The sequence below is a fragment of the Alosa pseudoharengus genome, unplaced genomic scaffold (assembly GCF_046254945.1).
Source record: "Alosa pseudoharengus isolate Yale_2024_CS ecotype anadromous, Long Island Sound unplaced genomic scaffold, YU_APseudo_1.1 YU_APseudo_1.1_scf_11, whole genome shotgun sequence".
Classification (NCBI taxonomy): domain Eukaryota; kingdom Metazoa; phylum Chordata; class Actinopteri; order Clupeiformes; family Clupeidae; genus Alosa; species Alosa pseudoharengus.
In genome coordinates, this window is record NW_027468576.1 from 14,770,783 (window position 1) to 14,791,906 (window position 21,124).

General features: G+C 42.8%; 1 protein-coding gene and 18 non-coding genes across 19 annotated transcripts in view; all 19 read right to left on the reverse strand.

Moving 5' to 3' along the window:
- tns3.2 (tensin 3, tandem duplicate 2) overlaps positions 1–620 on the reverse strand; it is a 24,291-nt gene extending 23,671 nt beyond the window's left edge. The window contains exon 1 of the mRNA XM_076278091.1: positions 444–620. The gene's annotated coding sequence lies outside the window, so the exon portion shown is untranslated. The remainder of the gene's footprint in view (positions 1–443) is intronic.
- Positions 621–16,239: 15,619 nt separating this feature from the next.
- trnal-uag (transfer RNA leucine (anticodon UAG)) lies at positions 16,240–16,321 on the reverse strand. The gene has a single exon. It is a non-coding gene; the product is annotated as a tRNA-Leu (tRNA).
- Positions 16,322–16,457: 136 nt separating this feature from the next.
- trnal-aag (transfer RNA leucine (anticodon AAG)) lies at positions 16,458–16,539 on the reverse strand. Its single transcript has one exon. It is a non-coding gene; the product is annotated as a tRNA-Leu (tRNA).
- Positions 16,540–16,634: 95 nt separating this feature from the next.
- trnag-ucc (transfer RNA glycine (anticodon UCC)) lies at positions 16,635–16,706 on the reverse strand. Its single transcript has one exon. It is a non-coding gene; the product is annotated as a tRNA-Gly (tRNA).
- A 351-nt stretch (positions 16,707–17,057) lies between these two features.
- On the reverse strand, positions 17,058–17,139 carry trnal-uag (transfer RNA leucine (anticodon UAG)). The gene has a single exon. It is a non-coding gene; the product is annotated as a tRNA-Leu (tRNA).
- A 137-nt stretch (positions 17,140–17,276) lies between these two features.
- Positions 17,277–17,358, reverse strand: trnal-aag (transfer RNA leucine (anticodon AAG)). The gene has a single exon. It is a non-coding gene; the product is annotated as a tRNA-Leu (tRNA).
- A 95-nt stretch (positions 17,359–17,453) lies between these two features.
- trnag-ucc (transfer RNA glycine (anticodon UCC)) lies at positions 17,454–17,525 on the reverse strand. Its single transcript has one exon. It is a non-coding gene; the product is annotated as a tRNA-Gly (tRNA).
- A 353-nt stretch (positions 17,526–17,878) lies between these two features.
- On the reverse strand, positions 17,879–17,960 carry trnal-uag (transfer RNA leucine (anticodon UAG)). The gene has a single exon. It is a non-coding gene; the product is annotated as a tRNA-Leu (tRNA).
- A 137-nt stretch (positions 17,961–18,097) lies between these two features.
- trnal-aag (transfer RNA leucine (anticodon AAG)) lies at positions 18,098–18,179 on the reverse strand. The gene has a single exon. It is a non-coding gene; the product is annotated as a tRNA-Leu (tRNA).
- A 95-nt stretch (positions 18,180–18,274) lies between these two features.
- trnag-ucc (transfer RNA glycine (anticodon UCC)) lies at positions 18,275–18,346 on the reverse strand. The gene has a single exon. It is a non-coding gene; the product is annotated as a tRNA-Gly (tRNA).
- Positions 18,347–18,698: 352 nt separating this feature from the next.
- Positions 18,699–18,780, reverse strand: trnal-uag (transfer RNA leucine (anticodon UAG)). Its single transcript has one exon. It is a non-coding gene; the product is annotated as a tRNA-Leu (tRNA).
- A 137-nt stretch (positions 18,781–18,917) lies between these two features.
- On the reverse strand, positions 18,918–18,999 carry trnal-aag (transfer RNA leucine (anticodon AAG)). Its single transcript has one exon. It is a non-coding gene; the product is annotated as a tRNA-Leu (tRNA).
- Positions 19,000–19,094: 95 nt separating this feature from the next.
- On the reverse strand, positions 19,095–19,166 carry trnag-ucc (transfer RNA glycine (anticodon UCC)). Its single transcript has one exon. It is a non-coding gene; the product is annotated as a tRNA-Gly (tRNA).
- Positions 19,167–19,519: 353 nt separating this feature from the next.
- trnal-uag (transfer RNA leucine (anticodon UAG)) lies at positions 19,520–19,601 on the reverse strand. Its single transcript has one exon. It is a non-coding gene; the product is annotated as a tRNA-Leu (tRNA).
- A 137-nt stretch (positions 19,602–19,738) lies between these two features.
- Positions 19,739–19,820, reverse strand: trnal-aag (transfer RNA leucine (anticodon AAG)). The gene has a single exon. It is a non-coding gene; the product is annotated as a tRNA-Leu (tRNA).
- A 95-nt stretch (positions 19,821–19,915) lies between these two features.
- On the reverse strand, positions 19,916–19,987 carry trnag-ucc (transfer RNA glycine (anticodon UCC)). The gene has a single exon. It is a non-coding gene; the product is annotated as a tRNA-Gly (tRNA).
- Positions 19,988–20,340: 353 nt separating this feature from the next.
- Positions 20,341–20,422, reverse strand: trnal-uag (transfer RNA leucine (anticodon UAG)). The gene has a single exon. It is a non-coding gene; the product is annotated as a tRNA-Leu (tRNA).
- A 137-nt stretch (positions 20,423–20,559) lies between these two features.
- trnal-aag (transfer RNA leucine (anticodon AAG)) lies at positions 20,560–20,641 on the reverse strand. Its single transcript has one exon. It is a non-coding gene; the product is annotated as a tRNA-Leu (tRNA).
- Positions 20,642–20,736: 95 nt separating this feature from the next.
- On the reverse strand, positions 20,737–20,808 carry trnag-ucc (transfer RNA glycine (anticodon UCC)). The gene has a single exon. It is a non-coding gene; the product is annotated as a tRNA-Gly (tRNA).
- Between the last annotated feature and the right edge of the window lie 316 nt (positions 20,809–21,124).

The following is a 21,124-nucleotide window of genomic DNA, read 5'->3' on the forward strand; positions in this document are numbered from 1 at the left end:
CACACACACACACACACACACACACACACACACCACACACCACACACATACACACACAAACACACACACACACACACACACACATACACAATACATTCCACAGCCTTTCGACCACTAAAATTACATGCTTTGCTTAGCTGAGCTGTAGCGAAAGAACTAAACACGCTTGAAAATAAACACATATACACTCATTCTCCATTTCTTTGTCCCTCACACACACACACACACACACACACACACAAAATCACCTGGATCCATTGTATATCTTTCTGTGTTCTGTCTGCCTGTCTTTTTCTGCATAGCTACATTCTTTCTAGCACAGTGATAACAACACCACTGGGTCTCTCCCACCCTCTCTCTCTCTCTCTTACCACCTCTCACTCTCATTCTCTCTATCTCTCTTTTCAGACTGACTCAGTATCTCCCTCTTTCTCTCTACGTACCTGTTGCTGAGGTGCAGCTCTCCTTGTAGACGTAAGCACAGCTTGTTAGTTTCAAAGAAATGTAACAACATGTCGAAGGTGAGAGAGCTGTTTACACACACACACACACACACACACACACACACACAAGAGCACACACACACAAGAGCACACACACACGTGTGCTACGGCCTACACACACGCTACCGTAGCGCACAGCAGACCTTGAGAGAGAGAATGTAAACACAGGGGTGGAGTTAAGAGTGGGCGGAAAGAGAGAGAGAGAGAAAGAGAGAGAGAGGGAGAGAGAAAGGGGAGGGGGGGGTGAAACTTAAACTGAACCATCTGATCCAGTCACTCACAGAGGGTTGGTTGTAACATCCATGAATATTACGATAGTGTGCACAGATTGTGTTCATGCATGATGTCTGTGTTTGTGTGTGATGTTTGTTTGTGGCATCAGTAACAAGTGTGTGTGTGTGTATGTGTGTGTGTGTGTGTGTGTGTAAGGTCATGTACAGGAATGTCCAAAGTCATTTTTTTATTCTTTTTCTGAGCGTCCTGAGCAAACAACCTGGCATGGCCTGTAGTATTCAAGATTTGTCCACATTTGTGATAAGACTAGAACTTATGTGGGCAAAACAGTATTGTGTGTGTGTGTGTGTGTGTGTGTGTGTGTCTCTTAGAGTTCTGCGCGGGACTGATTTTTCAGTCCCACTCCCGCCCGCTCCCGCAATATTCTGTCCCGCTCCTGCCCGCTCCCGCATTAATGTGTCATTTTCAGTCCCACTCCCGCCCGCATCTCTAACATGATGTCCCGCTCCCGCCCGCTAAAGCCCGCATGCAGGAGGGATAGCCTATTCAGTTTTTTTTCTGTCTCATGAAAGGAGCACACACACCTGAGAAAGACTCCAGATGTCAGTTTCTTGGTTCTGAATGTAGGCTAACAACTGAAGTAGGCCTAGTCTGGTGCCCTCTTCCTCTGTCATGCTTTCAATTTTTGAGTTTTGACAATGAGCAGCAGGAACAAATTGAACCCACGTAAACGACAATATAGGCTATAGGCTTAGGCTACTATCCGTCAGTTGCTTAAACCCCGTTTTTTAATGCTGCCTAACAGAACATCCAGCTGAACTATAGTTATGAACAGTACTTTAATCATTGCATATTTAATTTTACGCACTATTCTATATAATTTGCGGGAGTGCTGTGAATCATCGGTTTGTCCCGCACCCACAAACGCACCTCTCTCATCCCGCCTGCTCCCGCAAAGAGCTTTCAAAAATTGTCCCGCGCCACACTCTTTTGCGTTGGGACCCGCGGGTCCCGCGGGTTTACCACGGGAGTGCAGACCTCTAGTGTCTCTCTCTCTCTCTCTGTGTTTGTGTGTGTGTGTGTGTGTGTGTGTGTGTATGTGTGGTGTGTATGTGTGTGTGTGTGTGTGTGTGTGTGTGTGTGTGTGTCTCTCTCTCTCTCTCTCTCTCTCTGTGTGTGTGTGTGTGTGTGTGTGTGTGTGTGTGTGCGCAAACACTCACAGTATGTAATGTCCATCTGTTTGACAGAAGAAGCAGGTCTGCACTTGAACCAAAAATGACTAGCATGATCTAAATGGCCCCTACAGAGACTTACCTTCCTCAACTGCTTGTAGGCCTGCTTTCAGCATGGATGCACTGACTGCTGTTTTAAAAGTTCACATTCCCACCCAAATATAGTCCCTTAACTGGGCTCCAGTCAAAATGGCCATCACATCTATGTCTATCTCTTATCTATGAGCAGTTGTGGGTACATTTCAAGACTTCAAGAGAACTGAGTGGGGAAAAAGAGGGTTGATTAAACAATCTGTGGTAATATAAGAACACATGCAGCAATAAATGATGTTTTCTAAACAAAGTTTGGGAGGAGCCCTTAGGGATGATTGACAGCAATTAACTCACCTGTCTTCTGCCGCCAGGGTATTTAAGCTGGCCTCCTTATCCATACGTCACACGCCGCGGCGCTCGCAAAATTATCCCTCCTCCTCCCCTTACTCCTCCATTTCACTGATAGCCCAGTTACGCATCCTCCTTACACTGGGGGGTGCAAGCGGCCATCTCTCTATCGCGATCTCCGCTTCAGGCATTCCATGACCACGGCCAGCTGCTATATGTTTGGACAGCCGTGGCCTACTGGTTAGCACTCTGGACTTGTAACCGGAATGTTGCCGGTTCGAGCCCCGACCAGTGGGCCTCAATGTGTATCATGTACACCACAAATTTGACAAACGATACATTTTACGTGTAATGACAGTAACAGTAAAAATAAAAGTTATTGAAAAATAAAACTGTATTTTCTCTGTCATAAGTTATACAGTACCTGTAATCAATTTACTATGCATTTTACAAGCTGATTTAGAATTACAATATTGCTAACTATTGCATAGCTTCATAAATGTGTAACTATCTATTATGGCCTGTCTCTTTATCTCTCTTTCTCTCTCTCTGTCTAAATAATGGATGGAGACAGTCCATTTGTTATCTCTACATCTTAGAGGTACCCACACAACCCTATTGACTCTGCTGTGTAACTAGCAGTGATTTAAGGGTGTGGGCACTTTAAACAAACATTGAGCACAAGGCAAGTGTTTGCTCTCTACTACAAGCCATATCCCAAAGAAACACCCTGAAGCACAACACTCAAGAAGTCAAAGGTTACATTGGGCCTCTCCAGCCCTTCCTGTTTTTGAGGGTAGCTGCCAATCACATATCTCTGCTTATCACTGTGTGAATGTGTGTGTGTGTGTGTGCGGGGGGGAAGAAAAAGGCTCTGCATGACCTGTCTACCTACTCTTTTATGTACGGTCTGCCACATACCTCGCTCAAGAAACTTGACGACAGGCTTCACTTTTATTTGCATTCTTCACATTAATGATGCACTGCACTTATCAAGATGTAGTAACATGTTGATTCAAATACATTGTTTATATTTTTTTGCTTTATTTTTGAAAAAAAAAAAATCTTTGGATCTCTTCATAAAAAACTAAGCATGGACCTCAGAGAGAAACCTGTAGCACCAGAGACAACTTTTCTTTAAACATGATGAAACTATACAATGTGTTTAAGTGAACAATCTTGTCTGCACAATGGGAGAATTTTCCATTTTGTTTTACTTATCTGAACTATTAAATTGTTTGAAAAGGAACTGATAGGTCTACCATTCCGCTCAAGTTGTACATCTCTAATTTACAGCTTGAAGGTGTCATATACGGCTCAACAGTGTAAGAATGCCACCCAGAGGCATATTGCGAGAACTACAAATGAACTTAAGGGCAATACTGGATCCATGTTTGATGATTTTTCATGAATGAGATTGGCAAAAATGGGGAGAAATAAACAAATTGACCATTTCAATGCCAATCACTTAAAATAAAGAGATAGATAAATACATTAAATGGAAAAGAATAATCCCAAAATAAATGGGGCCATATCAATTTGACAAATCAAAGGTGGGAATGATGTCACACCAGATTTATAGTGTTTGTTCTGGATGCATTTTGTATTTTATCTTGACACCTTTTGTAAATGCAAATGTCTTTGTTTTGGGGATTTCACATTTAAATTGGCAAAGATATACATCAATGCATCAATAACTTCATAGGTTATAAAAGATTAGGCGGGCCTATACATGATACCTGCTTATTCATGAGAAAACCATTATTTATGGTAACAATCCATCCCCCTTACCTAGGAGTGGAATGTGCTATGCTTTAGACTTATCTCTGGACTCATAGCAGAACTTTAAAGTGCTTTCATGCCAAAAAATGTAATCTAACCAAGAGTTGCCTTATATTAAGATCACAAAATCTAATTGCTATTGTTTTCAGTATAAAGACACCTACCTAGTGCTCTCTTGTAAAATCATAATTTAATCTTCATCTTAGACCGCTCGGCCAAACACAGGCCACTTCTGTTAGTGAGATGGCTAGAGAAGACAGGCGACATAAGGAACATTCTGGTATTTAGCACTTTGAGTCCCTTTTCTGGTTTGTTTTGGATGAACTAGAATGGTGGACGCCGAAATTTTGACGATTGGTCCTGTCTCGACTTTTCTGACTCGTTTTGAATCGCCTTTGACTAGTCAGAGTGGCTGCTTAAAGGCATGCTCAAACATGTCCTAAAACAACCCTTAACGTTCGTTTTCAAAACTGTGCAACTCACCGAGTGGTTAGTGGTGTTCGTTGATTATTAAAATCAAATATATCGGCGCAATGTATGATTTCCAGCCGTCTTATTTGCTATTGTGGAACTATTTTTTCAGACACCTCACAACCGCGTATAAACTTCCGCTCAATATTTAAGCCTGAAGCATAGACGGTGGCGCAGTAATATCAACGTGCAATGAGTCTACACCACTATCAAACTAATAGTGATAGGCTATTATTACAACTCCAGGGATCTGTGTGTGTCTTCAAAATGGATTCTGTATGGTGTGATTTAAATGGTTTGTCTTGTCCTCGTAGAAAGTTGCATCTGTGTCCCCCGGTTTGAGCCCTCGTCCTCCCAACTGACCCTGTGGCCCTCTGCTGCAGCAGAACTGGCCCTTGAGTACCGCCAGAAGGGGGCACTACCTAGAAGATCAAGGGTGTGCATGGAGGCAAGGGACCAGGGCATGAAATTGGCACCCGCCCACACGCCAAATGCGGGTAACTTTTGTGATTGGCGGGTGAAACTGTCAATGTACCTGCCACGTTGGCAGGTAGCCAATAAGACAACACAACACTGAGCAAGGAGATGCACTGTCCACATTGCCGTTTGTAGGCTATGGCTCGGAGAAAGCGAGATCAAACCCATTTGCAGGGGGGTAGTAGCCTAACGCGTTACATTTTTTTTTTTTCGAGGAACGGCAAACGACTTTCCTTTTTCAAAACGGTAGCCTACTTCTACTCTTACTCAAGTACATTTTTGAGCCAATAATCTACTCTTTTACTCCGCTACATTTCAATTGCCTTACATTACGAGTACAAGTTTATTATTGGAGAAAGTATCTCGAAGAGGGAAAAGCGCACCTCTCCCAGGAGAAAAGAAACAGTGCTTCAGAATGCGTTAGCCCACGATTATAAAAGTAATGCCTGGCCTAGCTAACAGCTCAGTTAACACAATGACGTACAGTTGCTGCATCTTCTGGTGAGGCTGCCAGAGTAGCAACGAGACTAGAGGTAGGCTATGACATGACACGGAAACTTTCACGTATATTCATTTCTGGCCAGCATCGTTCAACAATCACATTGGACAAGGAAAGTAGGCCTACAACTTAATTTACAAGCAAATCAAATGCACTGGAAATCGAGCATACAAGTTAGAAAAAGCCTAGCATTCATTTATGTAGCCTCAGTGTTGCAGGACATGACATGAGACGGTCGGCTGAGAAAACAGATAGCCTGCTCTGTCGCTCTGCCCGAGTGGATATGCCTAGGCTATTATAGCCTAAATATAGGTCTACCCATAATATAGCCATTGTTTTTAGGTTACATTGTCTGTATGGTGGAGTTATAACCAGACTTCTAGCAATGCAAAGCAGAAGAATCAGCTGCAATGTATTGGAAGACTGCTTTTCAATCCATAGCCATGTAATGCTTATTCTGGCTATGACAAAGTATATTAAATAAAATATATTTGAATTGGGATTTTAAAATATGTTTGACTATATAATTAGCCTACAGAGGAGGAGAAAAGCAAATAGGCATAAAGGATACTTTTGTATCCCTTTAAAGGTCCATCAAAAATATAAAAATGTAGGCCTACAAAAAAGTAACTTGTTAGGCCTACTTGAGTAATTTATTAACAAAGTACTTTTTTACTTTTACTTGAGTAGCCTACTGTAATGTGTATTCTGTACAAGTTCAAGAACCATTCTTATGCATTTTTTGAGTCGTTCACCTTTATTTTGGGCACAAAATAATTTTGGCTGGTAAAAAACCACTGTGGCAGGTGGATTTCAAAATTAACCTGCCACAGTGGCTGATGGCCAAAAAAGTTAACTTCAGGCCCTGCAAGGGACACAGTGTCACTGAAAGGAGGCGACCCCAGAGCGTGATGTACGCAGGCTGATGGGTCGGTGTATTGTCTGACAGCAGCGGCCGGTTCAGCAGTGGCGGTGTATCGTCTGACAGCAGCCGACCCAGGGCCCAGCAGCATCGCCGGTGTATCGTCCAGCAGTACCTGACCCAGGGCCCAGCAGCATCAGCAGTGACAGCAGCGCACCCATGACCCAGTAGCAATGGCGCTGTATCGTCCAGCAGCAGCGGACCCAGGGCCAGCAGCAGTATCAGCAAAGATCCTTGATTACTAGCAAGATAGAGCAACGTAATTCGTTACTATGGGAGCAAAACGGGACAGTTCCGGTCTGCATAAGTGGGAGTGTCACCTTACGTCACTAAATAAACTTTCTCTCTTAATAAGCAATAAGAACAGATAAACATAATTGTGTTCACAGTATTATTGTCTATAATCATGTATGATACCAATGTAGTGTTGTCACGATACCAAAATTATGACTTCGATACGATACCTGCCATAAATATCACGATGCTCGATACTAAAACGATACTACGGCGAAATCCTAAGATATCTGGAGGACTCATACCTCCTCCAAGTGTATAGAGTCATTTGTGTTGAATTCGGTGCACTTTTGTAGTGTGCAGGTCAATTCTGGGTTCTAAACTTCTAAACTTCCTACATAATTATTATTTATTTATAGTCAGTAAAATAGTAGACCTACTTTGTGTGATTAAGTCCTTTATTGTTTGTTATAGTTCATTTACATTGTGTTGTGTTTTGGCAATAAAGTAGCTTTAAATAGCCAAAGGCTAGATCAAGGTCAGTGTTCAATTACTGCATGCAAATCACTGAATGCTATGCAGAGAGGCATTACGTCTATTTCTTTGATAACATTACGTCTATTTCTTTGATTTACATGATTTGCTATCACGTACTGTAACAATAAGCCGCTATTATTATTAGGACTCAACACGCTTTGGTGGTATGCTGTGGGCTTTAATTAGCGGTCTACATGCCATGACAAATAATACCAGTAGTACTGACCGAACATGATAGATCGATCGTTTACAAGTTATGGTAATGTTATTCTGGCGTGAACATTGCGCTTTCATCACGTTAGCACCCTATGATTACAGCTGGTTATGTCTCGTCAAAATGATTACAGCTCGTTAGCCTATGTCTCGTCAAAATTCATTGATGAAGGAAGGTTCGCTTTATCCAAGAGAACCATACTCGTTTCACTTAGGCTAGACTAAAACATAAGAGAAGAACTTGGCACTAACCATGTAGTCGTGTTTTCTATAGCATATTCCTTAACCTGTCGTTCTTTGAACTCGTTAAAAATGTTGGGATATGTCTGCGAGGTGTTTAGCCAAGTTCCATGCGTAGCCTACTGCTTTTAAATGACTTTGAAACATATTTTTCAAACGGGCCTGTGTGTACCTGATGGCTTGCCTTCACTATTCGCGATGTATCCGAAATAGTTGCAGATTTCACTTCACTTCATCAGTTTTGCGCAAGTTTAAAACGTTTATCCGACTGCGCAATTTCTCATTTTCGTTCTATAAGTTCCACTTTTCATGTCATGAATGTAACATGCCAATGATAAGGCTTTGCAGTTGTACAATATGGTCAATCTATTGTCTCAATTGTGTTTCATGTGACGCGCACCGATGCTGGGTTCATGCACTTGGCCAGCCTAGAACAGGGACATTTTGGAGAGGGAATGAGAGAATGAACGCACGCAAGGAACACGTTTTAATTAAACGTAGCCTAATTTACAAAGCCATTTACAAAGACATGTTTTAATTTGGCTCCAGCCTGTATATAGGCTAATGATTTTTGAAAACGAACTTCTGTGGTCATATGCATTTCACATAGGCAAGCAGGACAATTTGGGAGTTTTTGACTGCATGGAAACATAATAATTAGTGTCAAGCACGGTTGTGTTTAGCCTAGGCCAACTATTTGCATTTATTTAAGTTACATCAGACGCTTGAGTGAAATCTTGACCTTATTAGTGATTGATAATAATAGCCTAGGCCTATGCGCTGTGTTTAAGCAGGCCGTGAACAAAGTGTTAACGTATAGCCTAGGCTACATGTAGAAAAAAGAACAATGGTGATAATATAACGTTAGCTAAGTTAGTTTGCCTGCTAGCTAGCTTATCAGTAGGCTATACAGTCTTTCAATGGGAATTTATGTGATCTATTTACCAGTGCAATAGCTACTTCTGTCTAAATAATAGGCCTATTTACCTCTCCTTATTCAGTGTAAACTTGGAAAAAGATAAATCAGGCCTTTCACACTGTCAGTTCTTGCAGTTCATTACGGAGTAAAAAAAAAAAAACAGCTGGCAACGTTAAAAACAGCTGTTCAGGTGGGCTCATAGAATTGGAACTGTATATGAAATGTTGCGCTGAGCTTACCAAAATGGCGCCCTGTCGGGCTCAGAGCGTACTTCATGCCTATGACGTAACTGATCTATCTTGCTCTGTTCTAGAATCTTTGCTAACAAGTGACTAGTAGTTGAAGGACTTCGCTTAAACTTAATATACTGTTGCAAATTCACTTGAGTATAAACTATCCACTTTAACTAATGTCAGTAATGTTATTCAGCTAGTTGTCATTTCAAAGAAATTACACTTCTCCGTTTAAAATGTTACCTTAGCTAAGAGGCTAGCTAGCATGCTAACAACTGGACAGTAACTGGCAGCAGCATGGTCTGATATTAAGTTATTTTATTACAAATCCGAACGCTAAAAAAATACACTTTTAGGCTTGAAATGATCCCAAACACTTACAGATTATGACAACATTTTCCAAAAAACCCTCAACAAATCCAGAAAGACATAATGACCAATTTATTGGTAAAATTCCACAAGTCTCCATTGACATTAGTGCAGCGAGGGTTTACTCTGGTCTGCATAAAGGGGGATTTTCCCCCCTCCCCCTTGCAATAATCGAACAATTGTCGAACGTTTGCGCCTCTCGCTCCGCTTTAACCCTCTCTGGTCAGTGTATCGCCCAGCAACAGCGGACCCAGGGCCAGCAGCAGTGTATTGTCCAGCAGCAGCCGACCCACACGCACACAGGCACACACACACACACAGGCACACACAGGGGCGGACCTGCCATTAGGCATGGTCAGGCAATTGCCTGGGGCCTCGGCCACCAGGGGGCCTCGTCATCCCCATATCATTTTTTTTTTAATAAATGATCACCGCATCCAAACAATATATTCTAATCCATAATAAAGATTGGAAAAAAAATTTTGCCTCATGATTGCTCATAAACTCATCATAAAATCAAATGACTGCAGTGCAGGTCCGCTTCCTGTCACCATAGCAGCAACTAGCTAGTCTGAACGAGGTCTTGGTGAGGTGTGGAGTTGAGCGATTGACAGCAGCCATGAAACGTTTCCAGAGTGGAAGTAATAAACGAAAAAGAAAAAGGGAGGAGGAAGAATTTAGAAAGAAATTGCCTAAATTAACCAACTTCTTCCAGTCGAAGAATTCTTCCACGGAAGAAAGTAATTTGGACAGTGTGGCACTGATGCACCACCACCAGCAACTTGCACTACATATTCTTCTACTCATGATGATGATTATGATGTTGATCTAAGTGAAACAGTCGTGAGGGACAAGATCACTGTCACTGCCGAAGTCCGCACTAGTGCTGTTGGTGCTGCTACGGACACCATTTCAGAAGCAGAAGCATTGGGTGCAACGAAACCAGTAACGTGAGTAGCCCTAACAACGACTCGGAGGGGCCTCGGAATCCTTTGCCTTGGGCCTCAAAGTGTCCAGGTCCGCCCCTGCACACACACACACACACTTTGCCTTCAGCTGGTGTTCATTTAGTCATAGAATGCTGTTCTCCAATGTTCTGTAATGTTTTGTATCACCTAATATAATCCTTAATATAGTCTTACCATGTCATTGTTTTATATTATTGATTGATTGGATGGACATTATTGTTTATTTTTGCTTTTTCCCTCATTTTCATTACTTCTTTTATTATGCTATTGATTGAACTGATATTGTTGTTTAGTATTGTTATTCTCCTTATTATAGTTTGACCAACATTCTAATCTGTTCCCTGTTAAATTTTAAATATTATGTTGTTTTTGTATGTGTCACTTTGGACAAAGGCGTCTGCAAAATCCCATAACCATAACCATAACTTATTTCTTTAATTTAACAACTTTTATTACTTTTTAGAGATGATTTTATCACACACACACACACACACACACTCACACACACACACACACACGCTGTCACGCACACAGGCGCACGCACACCTTCACACGCACACGCACACACACACAGGCTTAGACACACATGTGCACACACACTGCCTGTCACGCACACACACGCACACAGAATGCTGTTTTTTTAATCAATGTTGTTCATAACTGTTTACTATCTGTAATTTATAACTTGTTCACAAATAAAATGGAACCTGTCTTCTGAAATACTACACATTGCCTTTCTTTTTTCTTCTGGAAGACATTCATGATAATTAAACAAAAAATAGGACAATGACTGGAAAAGTACTCTTCTCTGCAATGTTGCATTATATTATTACAGTGCATGAAAATGCACTGTACTGTTCTTCCTAGGCAACAACTTCTTCTTCTTCTTATTATTATAGAAACTTCATTCAAACTTTGTAACGTATAGGTATTCAAACGGAGGAAGCTGCTATGTCTTTTCAACTTTCAAACTTTTATACTTTTTAAACTATTAAAGAAAAACTTTTTAAAAATCCCCATAGACTTAACATTGCCGATTGTGACATCATAATACAGCCGTTAAGCAATTGGAATCCTATGGCAGGTGTTCAGGCCACCTGCAGCCTCAGGCTTTAAGCATACAATCTGGGTCAATTAAGACTACACATCCTATTCAACAGTTTCCTCTGCCCAAAACTGTTTCAAAATAAAAGTCCTCACTACAATAATCCACTGTTAAACAATGTAACCCATTAAACTACTGAACTTTTTACATTCAACTTTTAAACGGTCTACTTTTAAACTATCATTAAACTATCTATCTATTAAACTAGCTGTCTATCAACAACTTTTAAACTATCTACATTCAACTTTTAAACTTTTAAACTATATACATTCACTAGCTGTCTATCAACAACTTTTAACTTGTCATCAACTATGTCAACATTTTTCATCAACTATGACTCCTACCCACTGTAGCTAGTTAGCATGGTTAACAAAGTTAGCATGTTAACATTGTTAGCATTTTTAACAAAACTGCTAAAAATGATTAGCTAGGTTAGCTAAGTAACATGGTTAGCATAGTTAGCATGCTAGCAAAACTGCTAGCAAAACTGTTAAAAATGATTAGCTAAGTTAGCTAAGTAATATGGTTAGCATAGTTAGCATGCTAGCATGTTAGCATGCTAGTTAACATTTTTAGCAAAACTGCTAAAAATGATTAGCTAGGTTAGCTAAGTAATATGGTTAACGTAGTTAGCATGCTAGCATGTTAGCATGCTAGTTAACATTTTTAACAAAACTGCTAAAAATGATTAGCTAGGTTAGCTAAGTAACATGGTTAACATAGTTAGCATGCTAACATGTTAGCATGCTAGTTAGCATAGTTACCATAACTGCTAAAAATGATTAGCTAAGTTAGCTAAGTCACATGGTTAATATAGTTAGCATGTTAGCATTGCTAACATAGTTAGCATGTTTAACAAAACTGCTAGAAAATGTTAGTTAAGTTAGCTAAGTAGCATGGTTAGCATGTTAGCATTGCTAACACTACTATAAAACATTAGCTAAGTAGCATGGTTACCAGAATTAAAAATCTTAGCATAACTGGTAGCAAACATTAGAGCCATTCCAACTTTCAGTTATCGTCAAATATCTACCTATACACAGCCATTAAACTATTTGAATATCAACATTCATTCAACTTCCAGTCTGTCAACAACTTTTAAACTATTTACCTTCAACTTTTAACCCTTAGAACCCGATTGACGCAAAGTGCGTCAAAAAACACACCCCTTCTTCTCTGTTACATTGCTCTGGAACGGTTCATCGCAGCGAGATGAAACCTTTATTGCACGACAGAGCAGAATGGGGCTTTCCAACGAGACTACACACTTGTCTGTATGATCAAGTATGAAAATTAAAAAAAATCATGAAATTAAATCAAATTGCATCATATTTACAGTCTATACTTCTCTGCGTTCACCTGCAAACACATTACTCTAGTTTGAATTACTCGCGAACCCGTGATCGCATCGATATGGCAAGCATATCAGATGAAAGAGGGGGCACAGGGCTATCCATTGGTACCATGTTTATCGATCCTTCGGGCTTATAAAACCAGACGAAGTGACTGCAAAATAATAACCATGTACACAAACCAACGCTGCACACTCATTACTCTCATTTAAATTACTCGCGGACCCGTGATCGCATAGATATGCCACGCATGTCAGATGAAAGAGGAGACTCAGAGCTATCATTTGATACCAAGTACATCCTTCTGGGTTATAAAACAGACGAAGTGACAGCAAAATAATAACTTCATATAGCTGGACTTACCCCACGTTTTTGTCTGTTCTTGTGGCAAAGCATGTTTATAATCCAATGCTATCATGTGTTTCTCTATGGCAAAGCATGTTCATATTCCGGTTTTGAGATCCTAGCAAATTCCTGCATGGCATCCAATTCAAGGCATACATTGCATCCCAATTTGTTTAACAAATAAACACCTTTTTTGCCTTTACTTTGTTCATGGCAATGCAGTAAAAAGTTGAGAATTATTATGACAGCATACACACAGGCACGCAGGCTAACACGTAACCTCGGGTCAAGTCAGGTCAGATCAGTTCGTGTCACAGATATGGAGCTCAGAAAGGTCACTATAAAAAATGGCATTTATTTCCGTAAATCACACAGCAAATATTTCTGTAAATTGCTCAGCCCCAGAGTATCCCTCCAACATGGCAATTATATTGCTCGATTCAGGACAGTCTGCCCTACAACCACATGAAATGCATGTAGAGCTGTGAGCTTGCTGTGGTGAGATACATGTCGAAATATAAGAATTTTTATAATACACTTTTTAAATTTTAATTCTTTAAAAATCAAAATAAAATCAATGCTAGTATTAATACATGAAATGATGGCAGGTCTGGATAGCATAGACTCTCCTGAAAAAAACAATATATAATATATGTGTGTGGCACTTACAATGACCAGAATAAATCCTTATGAATAAAGGTAGTGAAAATGCCCTAAAAACAGCTTAGGGTTCTAAGGGTTAAATGGTCTACTTTTAAACTATCATTAAACTATCTATTAAACTAGCTGTCTATCAACAACTTTTAAACTATCTACTGTCTATCAACAACTTTTAAACTATCTACATTCAGCTTTTAAACAGTCTACTTTTAAAATATCAACTTTTATTAAGCTATGCAACCACCATGTCTATCCTAGCATCACCGTAGTAACCATCTCTGTATTATCTGTTTTAACTATACATGATATTTTACATCACAACTTTAGCATTTTCATGCACTGGTAATTCCTTGGAATTGCATTTCTAGTTCCATACGCAATTTCTCTTGAACAGTTTAACTTAGAAACTTCATTCAAACTTTGTAACGTAGGTCTTCAAACAGATCGGGTTGCTATGTCTTTTCAACTTTGAAACTTTTATACTTTTTAAACTATTAAAGAAAAACTTTTTAAAAATCCCCATAGACTTAACATTGCCGATTATGACATCATAATACGGCCATTAAGCAATTAGAATCCTATGGCAGGTGTTCAGGCCACCTGCAGCCTCAGGCTTTAAGCATACAATCTGGGTCAATTTAGACTACACATCCTATTCAACTGTTTCCTCTGCCCAAAACTGTTTCAAAATAAAAGTCCTCACTACAATAATCCACTGTTAAACAATGTAACCCATTAAACTACTGAACTTTTTACGTTCAACTTTTAAACGGTCTACTTTTAAACTATCATTAAACTATCTATCTATTAAACTAGCTGTCTATCAACAACTTTTAAACTATCTACTGTCTATCAACAACTTTTAAACTATCTACATTCAGCTTTTAAACAGTCTACTTTTAAACTATCAACTTTTATTAAGCTATGCAACCACCATGTCTATCCTAGCATCACTGTAGTAACCATCTCTGTATTATCTGTTTTAACTATACATGATATTTTACATCACAACTTTAGCATTTTCATGCACTGGTAATTCCTTGGAATTGCATTTCTAGTTATTATTATTATTCCGCATACCACTTTTTCCGTACGCAATTTCTCTTGAACAGTTTAACTTAGAAACTTCATTCAAACTTTGTAACGTCTTCAAACAGATCAGGTTGGTATGTCTTTTCAACTTTGAAACTTTTATACTTTTTAAACTATTAAAGAAAATGTTTTAAAAATCCCCATAGACTTAACATTGCGATTATGACATCATAATACGGCCGTTAAGCAATTAGAATCCTATGGCAGGTGTTCAGGCCACCTGGATCAACTGCCAGTCTCAGGCTTTAAGCATACAAACTGGCCCTATTAAGACTACACATCCTGTTCAACTGCTTCCTCTGCCAAAAACTGTTTCAAAATAAAAGTCCTCACTACAATATTTCACTATTAAACAATTTAACCCTTTAAACTACTGAACTTTTTAACTGTTCAGCCATTGTAACTGTTACTTGTCATCAACTATGACTCCTACCCACTGTAGCTAGTTAGCATGGTTACCATAGTTAGCATGTTAGCATTGCTAACATTTTTAGCAAAACTGCTAAAAATGATTTGCTAGGTTAGCTAAGTCACATGGTTAACATAGTTAGCATGTTAGCATTGTTAGCATGTTAGTTTACATTTTTAGCAAAACTACTAAAAATGATTAGCTAAGTTAGCTAAGTAACATGGTTAGCATAGTTAGCATAACTACTAAAAAGGATTAGCTAGGTTAGCTAAGTCACATGGTTAACATAGTTAGCATGTTAGCATTGCTAACATAGTTAGCATGTTTACAAAACTGCTAGAAAATGTTAGTTAAGTTAGCTAAGTAGCATGGTTAGCATAGTTAGCATTGCTAACATAGTTAGCATGTTTATCAAAACTACTAGAAAACATTAGCTAAGTTAGCTAAGTAGCATGGTTAGCATGTTAGCAAAATTATAAAAAAAAAAAAGAAAAATTATTTCCAATGCTTTCCACTCATTTTTTTCATACTTCATAATGTTCTTGACGGGATTGGAACCCGTGCCTTTCAAGTAAATAATTAAATAATAAAATATATAATGATATGCACAGGGCAGAACAAAGCTTCAATCTGATTGGCTGTTTCTCCGTTACACCTATACGCGGCTGGCCACTGCTTGGAATGCAGCTATGCTAACCACTATACCACCAATGCCAATGGGGAAAAGCCTTTGCAACAAGGCTGAGCCAAAGTAGGCCTATCAGTCAGGTCCTTTGCAGTCCCGACATATTTTTTAGCCTTGTGAAGCAGGCAGGCAGGCAGACTGGCATAGCCTTTGCTAGCTGGACACAAGAGTAGCAACTTTCAAACCGCAAGGCGTCTCTGGAAGTGGAGGCAACAGCTGTATCAAAAAGCTTGCTCCAATTCGGTCACCTCCAGACACTGAAAGCAGGGCGTGGCTCAGAATCCCAAGACTTGCAGCAAACGCGGAGAGGGACGTCGACATTTGCTCACGAGGCCCTGATAAAAGGACAGGCTCGGTCTTCGCAAATCAGAAGATAATGGCAGTGGTGGGATTTGAGCCCATGCCTCCAGAGAGACTGGAGCCTAAATCCAGCGCCTTAGACCGCTCGGCCACACTACCCCACAGGGCAAAACCCTCAGGAGGGAAGAATTCCTCACTTCTGTTAGCGAGATGGCTAGAGAAGACAGGGACATGATTGTCATTCACCCGTTGGTTTTGAGGGCAAAGCCATCTCTTCTTGCACTGCTGGTCATAATGGCAGCGGAGGGATTCGAACCCAGGCCCCCGAAGAGACTGGAGCCTTAATCCAGCGCCTTAGACCGCTCGGCCACGCTACCCTGTGTTTTGACGGGAATGAGGAGGCGCAAATCTCGTAGTGAGACCGGAGGCCTTCGGGACTCAGTAAAGAGGACTTTAAGTAAAGAGAGAGCACTGCGTTGGCCGGGAATCGAACCCGGGTCAACTGCTTGGAAGGCAGCTATGCTAACCACTATACCACCAACGCACACTGATGGGGAAAAGCCTTTGCAACAAGGCTAAGCCAAAGTAGGCCTATCAGTGAGGCCCTTGCAGTCCCGACATATTTTTTAGCCTTGTGAAGCAGGCAGTTCAACAGACTGGCATAGCCTTTGCTAGCTCGGCACAAGAGTAGCAACTTTCAAACCGCAAGGCGTCTCTGGAAGTGGAGGCAACAGCTGTATCAAAAAGCTTGCTCCAATTCGGTCACCTCCAGACACTGCAAGCAGGGCGTGGCTCAGAATCCCAAGACTTGCAGCAAACGCGGAGAGGGACGTCGACATTTGCTCACGAGGCCCTGATAAAAGGACAGGCTCGGTCTTAGCTAATCAGAAGATAATGGCAGTGGTGGGATTTGAACCCACGTCTCCAGAGAGACTGGAGCCTAAATCCAACGCCTTAAACCGCTCGGCCACACTACCCAACAGTGAAAAGCCCTCAGGAGGGAAGAATTCCTCACTTCTGTTTGCGAGATGGCTAGAGAAGACAGGCGACATGACTGTCATTCACCCATTGGTTCTGAGGGCAAAGCCATCTCTTCTTGCACTGCTGGTCATAATGGCAGCGGTGGGATTCTAACCCACGCCCCCGAAGAGACTGGAGCCTTAATCCAGCGCCTTAGACCGCTCGGCCACGCTACCCTGTAGTTTGACGGGAATGAGGAGGCGCAAATCTCGTAGTGAGACCGGAGGCCTTCGGGACTCAGTAAAGAGGACTTTAAGTAAAGAGAGAGCACTGCGTTGGCCGGGAATCGAACCCGGGTCAACTGCTTGGAAGGCAGCTATGCTAACCACTATACCACCAACGCCACACTGATGGGGAAAAGCCTTTGCAACAAGGCTAAGCCAAAGTAGGCCTATCAGTCAGGCCCTTTGCAGTCCCGACATATTTTTTAGCCTTGTGAAGCAGGCAGTTCAACAGACTGGCATAGCCTTTGCTAGCTCGGCACAAGAGTAGCAACTTTCAAACCGCAAGGCGTCTCTGGAAGTGGAGGCAACAGCTGTATCAAAAAGCTTGCTCCAATTCGGTCACCTCCAGACACTGCAAGCAGGGCGTGGCTCAGAATCCCAATACTTGCAGCAAACGCGGCGAGGGACGTCGACATTTGCTCACGAGGCCCTGATAAAAGGACCGGCTCGGTCTTAGCTAATCAGAAGATAATGGCAGTGGTGGGATTTGAACCCACGCCTCCAGAGAGACTGGAGCCTAAATCCAGCGCCTTAGACCGCTCGGCCACACTACCCCACAGGGCAAAACCCTCAGGAGGGAAGAATTCCTCACTTCTGTTAGCGAGATGGCTAGAGAAGACAGGCGACATGACTGTCATTCACCAATTGGTTTTGAGGGCAAAGCCATCTCTTCTTGCACTGCTGGTCATAATGGCAGCGGTGGGATTCGAACCCACGCCCCCGAAGAGACTGGAGCCTTAATCCAGCGCCTTAGACCGCTCGGCCACGCTACCCTGTAGTTTGACGGGAATGAGGAGGCGCAAATCTCGTAGTGAGACCGGAGGCCTTCGGGACTCAGTAAAGAGGACTTTAAGTAAAGAGAGAGCACTGCGTTGGCCGGGAATCGAACCCGGGTCAACTGCTTGGAAGGCAGCTATGCTAACCACTATACCACCATCGCCACACTGATGGGGAAAAGCCTTTGCATCAAGGCTAAGCCAAAGTAGGCCTATCAGTCAGGCCCTTTGCAGTCCCGACATATTTTTTAGCCTTGTGAAGCAGGCAGTTCAACAGACTGGCATAGCCTTTGCTAGCTCGGCACAAGAGTAGCAACTTCAAACCGCAAGGCGTCTCTGGAAGTGGAGGCAACAGCTGTATCAAAAAGCTTGCTCCAATTCGGTCGCCTCCAGACACTGCAAGCAGGGCGTGGCTCAGAATCCCAAGACTTGCAGCAAACGCGGAGAGGGACGTCGACATTTGCTCACGAGGCCCTGATAAAAGGACAGGCTCGGTCTTAGCTAATCAGAAGATAATGGCAGTGGTGGGATTTGAACCCACGCCTCCAGAGAGACTGGAGCCTAAATCCAGCGCCTTAGACCGCTCGGCCACACTACCCCACAGGGCAAAACCCTCAGGAGGGAAGAATTCCTCACTTCTGTTAGCGAGATGGCTAGAGAAGACAGGCGACATGACTGTCATTCACCCATTGGTTTTGAGGGCAAAGCCATCTCTTCTTGCACTGCTGGTCATAATGGCAGCGGTGGGATTCGAACCCACGCCCACGAAGAGACTGGAGCCTTAATCCAGCGCCTTAGACCGCTCGGCCACGCTACCCTGTGTTTTGACGGGAATGAGGAGGCGCAAATCTCGTAGTGAGACCGGAGGCCTTCGGGACTCAGTAAAGAGGACTTTAAGTAAAGAGAGAGCACTGCGTTGGCCGGGAATCGAACCCGGGTCAACTGCTTGGAAGGCAGCTATGCTAACCACTATACCACCAACGCCACACTGATGGGGAAAAGCCTTTGCAACAAGGCTAAGCCAAAGTAGGCCTATCAGTCAGGCCCTTTGCAGTCCCGACATATTTTTTAGCCTTGTGAAGCAGGCAGTTCAACAGACTGGCATAGCCTTTGCTAGCTCGGCACAAGAGTAGCAACTTTCAAACCGCAAGGCGTCTCTGGAAGTGGAGGCAACAGCTGTATCAAAAAGCTTGCTCCAATTCGGTCACCTCCAGACACTGCAAGCAGGGCGTGGCTCAGAATCCCAAGACTTGCAGCAAACGCGGAGAGGGACGTCGACATTTGCTCACGAGGCCCTGATAAAAGGACAGGCTCGGTCTTAGCTAATCAGAAGATAATGGCAGTGGTGGGATTTGAACCCACGCCTCCAGAGAGACTGGAGCCTAAATCCAGCGCCTTAGACCGCTCGGCCACACTACCCCACAGGGCAAAACCCTCAGGAGGGAAGAATTCCTCACTTCTGTTAGCGAGATGGCTAGAGAAGACAGGCGACATGACTGTCATTCACCCATTGGTTTTGAGGGCAAAGCCATCTCTTCTTGCACTGCTGGTCATAATGGCAGCGGTGGGATTCGAACCCACGCCCCCGAAGAGACTGGAGCCTTAATCCAGCGCCTTAGACCGCTCGGCCACGCTACCCTGTGTTTTGACGGGAATGAGGAGGCGCAAATCTCGTAGTGAGACCGGAGGCCTTCGGGACTCAGTAAAGAGGACTTTAAGTAAAGAGAGAGCACTGCGTTGGCCGGGAATCGAACACGGGTCAACTGCTTGGAAGGCAGCTATGCTAACCACTATACCACCAACGCCACACTGATGGGGAAAAGCCTTTGCAACAAGGCTAAGCCAAAGTAGGCCTATCAGTCAGGCCCTTTGCAGTCCCGACATATTTTTTAGCCTTGTGAAGCAGGCAGTTCAACAGACTGGCATAGCCTTTGCTAGCTCGGCACAAGAGTAGCAACTTTCAAACCGCAAGGCGTCTCTGGAAGTGGAGGCAACAGCTGTATCAAAAAGCTTGCTCCAATTCGGTCACCTCCAGACACTGCAAGCAGGGTGTGGCTCAGAATCCCAAGACTTGCAGCAAACGCGGAGAGGGACGTCGACATTTGCTCACGAGGCCCTGATAAAAGGACAGGCTCGGTCTTAGCTAATCAGAAGATAATGGCAGTGGTGGGATTTGAACCCACGCCTCCAGAGAGACTGGAGCCTAAATCCAGCGCCTTAGACCGCTCGGCCACACTACCCCACAGGGCAAATTCCTCAGGAGGGAAGAATTCCTCACTTCTGTTAGCGAGATGGCTAGAGAAGACAGGCGACATGACTGTCATTCACCCATTGGTTTTGAGGGCAAAGCCATCTCTTCTTGCACTGCTGGTCATAATGTCAGCGGTGGGATTCGAACCCACGCCCCCGAAGAGACTGGAGCCTTAATCCAGCGCCTTAGACCGCTCGGCCACGCTACCCTGTGTTTAGACGGGAATGAGGAGGCGCAAATCTCGTAGTGAGACCGGAGGCCTTCGGGACTCAGTAAAGAGGACTTTAAGTAAAGAGAGAGCACTGCGTTGGCTGGGAATCGAACCCGGGTCAACTGCTTGGAAGGCAGCTATGCTAACCACTATACCACCAACGCCACACTGATGGGGAAAAGCCTTTGCAACAAGGCTAAGCCAAAGTAGGCCTATCAGTCAGGCCCTTTGCAGTCCCGACATATTTTTTAGCCTTGTGAAGCAGGCAGTTCAACAGACTGGCATAGCCTTTGCTAGCTCGGCACAAGAGTAGCAACTTTCAAACCGCAAGGCGTCTCTGGAAGTGGAGGCAACAGCTGTATCAAAAAGCTTGCTCCAATTCGGTCACCTCCAGACACTGCAAGCAGGGCGTGGCTCAGAATCCCAAGACTTGCAGCAAAAGCGGCGAGGGACGTCGACATTTGCTCACGAGGCCCTGAT